Source organism: Panulirus ornatus, chromosome 14 (assembly GCF_036320965.1).
Source record: "Panulirus ornatus isolate Po-2019 chromosome 14, ASM3632096v1, whole genome shotgun sequence".
NCBI lineage: Eukaryota > Metazoa > Arthropoda > Malacostraca > Decapoda > Palinuridae > Panulirus > Panulirus ornatus.
Window position 1 is genome coordinate 5912305 of NC_092237.1, and position 4833 is coordinate 5917137.

The window sequence follows — 4833 nt, forward strand, 5'->3', positions numbered from 1 at the left end:
GCGCGACCCGTGAGCATTACAATGCCAACCTCGAGGTCTGTGACCTGACTTTTGACCTTATCTTTAAAACTGTCAGGTCAGTCAAAGGCCAAGCAATTACACTCAAGGGTCAATAATTATACTCTTAAGCAATTAGTTTACTCTCTCTCTCTCTCTCTCTCTCTCTCTCTCTCTCTATATATATATATATATATATATATATATATATATCTTTTTTCGTACCGACACAAAGAGAAATCACCTCCCAAAATCTTTAGACTAAAAGGATTGAGTTTTCTAATCGTATAAAATGGATGAACTACGATCCTAATCTCCTGTCCATTTGCTCTCTCTCTCTCTCTCTCTCTCTCTCTCTCTCTCTCTCTCTCTCTCTCTCTCTCTCTCTCTCTCTCTATTCTAGATTCTTCTAAAAAGAAGAAAAAATTTCCCCATGAAATAACTTTTCATGTTCCAACATATAATAAGACTTCTTCAGTTAGTTCTCGAACACCATCTTTTCTTGAAAGGTTTGAAGCCTTAAAGACACATTCTTTCCATTTCATATCTTATCAAAAATAGATAGATAGATAGATAGATAGATTGAGAGAGAGAGAGAGAGAGAGAGAGAGAGAGAGAGAGAGAGAGAGAGAGAGAGAGAGAGAGAGAGAGAGGAGAGAGAGAGAGAGAGAGCCGCAATTTCTCTCTCTCACTGCTGTCTCCTTTGACCCGTAATCCGTCATGACATCTCTCCATGACCCTTGACACCCCCAGCGGCAGAAGCAGGGATGGGGTAGGGGGGGGGGGGGAGGGACGCACTACCACCACCACCACCCTATCCTCTCTCAACACGTCTAGCCGACACCGGGGGGATGGGGGGATGGGGGACCTCGCCTATCCTCGTCATATTTTCTTTAATTAGAAAACGGAGAGGGACCGAAAGCCGCCCCTCGTATCCCAAGGGATAATTAGAACCAAAAGTAGAAATTTCTAATTGAGATGTTAATGGATGTATTTTGCCTGGGAAACAGCCACACCTTCCCTTCTTTTTTCGAGTTAGCGATTCGAACTGCTATTTCTAGCATCCAGGTTAGCATGCTATTGTTTACTGTGGCTCGAGTTGTTATTTCTAACTTCTAATAGCAAGACTTGAGGCCAGAAGCTTGCTAAAGGACACAACACAACTAGGAGGGTCAATTAAGCACCAGTTGATTTGGTGTCCTTCACAACGAAATGATCTTTCCAAACAGATGATGACAGCACAACAGATGGTTAACGAGAATGAGAGAACAGGTGTTCAACAGGTGCTTGAACATGGGAAGTGAGGGGATGAAGAACAGAACAGAGACGTAACGAAGGAATTTGCTATGCATCTATACACATATATTTTACATCTGCCTACACGTATCATACATCTATATACATGTGGTGTATGCATACAACCACACAAAGGCCGTCATGAGAATTGGAAAAAAAATCACAGTGAACTGAATTACATAACGTATATCAATTACAAAACGTATATCAATGATATAACGTATATCAACATTCTTTCTTTCCAATTCAGCAGATTGCTCCGTGTTTACATGTTCTCTTCCACTGAAAGGCTTCTACCTGGTCTTATAGGTTCCTGATCTCACTGTAACAGGATCTGAGCCGAATATCAAACTATAAGAACATTTCTCAAAGCTGTATTGCAATGGTTAATGATTAAACCCCCCCTCCAAAAAAAAAATCAGAAAAGAAAATTGGGGTATACAGAAGAGACCCATACAAAAAAAAAAAAAAAGAAATGATAAAGTTTATTTGTTATTCTGTTGTGTGTCCTTTAAAAGCAATTACAAAGGAAAGGAGACAATTCTTATGTATATCATCCACAAAGAAAGCCTTAGATCCTCTGCAGATTACTTCCCTTTTTGTGTGCGTGTGACACAATGATAACACAAAGAACATGTCTGTCATAAGCGAGTCGGGTAACCAGGTGATGGTTGGGTTAAACTTCTTTAAAAATTTTGACCGAAGCGCTCAGCGTTTCTCTTTGTAAAGGTAATCATACCAGAGATAGTAGCAAAATGGGTCATATATATATATATATATATATATATATATATATATATATATATATATATAAAGTGCACTTGGGAACTTATCGTTTCATTTTCCCCGTGGACTCATAGGAATATCTTGATCACGCGCACAATTGTGATCCTTTCCAATATATATATATATATATATATATATATATATATATATATATATATATATATATATATATATAGTGTGTGTGTGTGAGTGTGTGTAGGTGGTCTCATAATCAACCTTCATACTTGAGGAAAATTTTAAAAAGGGACATTCAGTTGGTGGACGTATGTCGTCAATGACAGCCTTAATTACCCAGGTAGTTGATAGGCTTATGGCCCAAATAACCAACCAGAGGAAGGGGGAGACAATTTGTGAAAAATAAAGTCCTGTTTGTAGTTAAAACCTGAATCTTTAATGACACAAGGTCGAGATTAGGTAGTGTACACAGACACACTAATTATCTTTGGATATTAAAGTTTCTAAGTCTTAACTGTTGACATCTCCCTTCTGCTGGTAATAATCACTAGGTCATAATTAAAGACTATTGTCTCTAAGCAGCGAGAGATTTGTAAACATATTTTTACACTCTTGTAAACATCTCTTGTCTCTAAACAGCGAGAGCTCTGTAAACATCTCTTTGCGCTATGGTTCCGGCAGGGTTCTGAAAACCTGACTTGATGAACGAATCTTTCGTTGACAATTTGCCTTTATTCTTGTCAGGATCGCGGCTTGTAAATAGCTGTAAAAACAGTCCTTTCCTGCGAGGTTAGAATTCATCCAGCTGTCTCAACCTCTTCTCTTTTGTTTTGATGTTTGGCGGTGGAGGAAAGGCAAGGCCAACAACCAGCCCACTGATTCGTCTGTTGTTTCCACGGGCGAAGATAGACAAGTGTTGCAACCCAGCTTTTCTTTTTCTATTGTTCAAACTCTTGTTTTCGAAGAAGAACAATTACCTTTTAGAAAACATCCTTTTGATTGGCTCTCTCTCTCTCTCTCCCCCTAAGTGGCTCGTGAAAAGTTCTCTCTGGTTTTCTGTTCCACTTCAGCAGATGGCTTGAGGGGTGCTTGCACCGTCGCTTTCTGCTCGTGTACAGCGGGTTACTGAGAGCTTTCGAGGATCATATTACCTGCTAAGAGGTTTCTGCTTGCCTGCTGACTGACCGTTCAGACGCCTCTGCTTGCTGCTGCAACAAGTCTCCTACTCAAGAGGGAGGAAAAAAAAAAAAAAAGCGAGTCCCTGCTTGCACTGAAACAGGTTTCTGCTTAATCAAAACAGGTTTCAACCCACAAAGGTATGTTCCTCCTTATTGAAACAGGTTTCAACCCACAAAGGTATGTTCCACCTTACTGAAACAGGTTTCAACCCACAGAGGTATGTTCCTCCTTATTGAAACAGGTTTCAACCCACAAAGGTATGTTCCTCCTCATTGAAACAGGTTTCAACACCTGTACGTTCGTGTTAACCGAAACAGGTCCCATCACAGAAACTGGCTTTTAATGGAAGGGACCTCTGTTGAACGCTACACAATACTAATAATAAAATGTCGGAAAAACTCAACAGACTGAGAGATTCAATCCTCGATCACCCACTGAGGATGTAGAATCGCATACCCTCGAGGGTTCCAACCCTGGTAACCAAGGTTGGGGGGGGGAACAATTCGTTCCATCTATTGCGTCATCACAATCTAGTTTCCCCTCACTGTCCGGGGTGAGGAGGAGGAGTTGTGGAGTGTGAGGGGATGGGGAGGAGGGAGGAAGGGGTGTGGAGTGTGAGAGGTGGGGAGGAGGATGGATGGGGAGGAGGATCAGGAGGTGGACACAGTCGAGCGAGAGTTGGTTGTCCTCCGTTGGATGGGCAGCACCGAGGAACGCCCGCGAGAGGAAGAAAAGGCAAGTGAAGGTTTGTTTCCCTCACTCGGAGAGAGAGAGAGAGAGAGAGAGTGAGAGAGAGAGAGAGAGAGAGAGAGAGAGAGAGAGAGAGAGAGAGAGAGAGAGAGAGAGAGAGAAACTAGTAGTGCTCACTGCTCTCAATCGTTAATCATTTCGAGGACAAGGAAACATATCTTGATATAATCTTCCTTTTTTTTTTTTTTTACATGAAAAATATATCATTACCACAGAAATGTTTACGTCGGTGACTTGTGTTGACACTGAGGACACACACATTTTTATATAAACATTTGATTGATAAAAAGTAAACACTGAAAGCATTTCAAAGGAAATGGTTTGACAGACACTTTAACAAGACGGGATGATTGAAAAGGAAAAATAATTCTTATATCGTAATCATATTGAAGTGATGACGGCGTATGTGTGTGTATGTACGTACATTATACGTGTTTACATACATGTATGTGTGTAGATGAGACTATACATTTGTCCATACATGCGTCTCATTAAGTATGCCAAAACGATCTTGATTATTCTATATAATGTATAACACAAAGACATCAAAACACGGCTCTGGCTCGGGGGCCATTAGTTCTTCGGGATCATCGAGCCCCGGAAGGTAATTGGAAAGGATGGTCGAACTACCTTAACGGCTCGTTCTACACCATCTTCACATATGGTAGTCAAGATGGCCGAGGGAATGACATATAAACATAGATTTCAAGGGGCTATATTTTTCCCCCCCTTGCATCATATCAATAAATGTTCTACGTCTTGATTAACACCATTTATCTTTATCGTTATTCACGTCTCGTTAAGTACAAGGGTCTTCATCATCTTTATCCTACTTTGGTATATATATATCTATATATATATATATATATA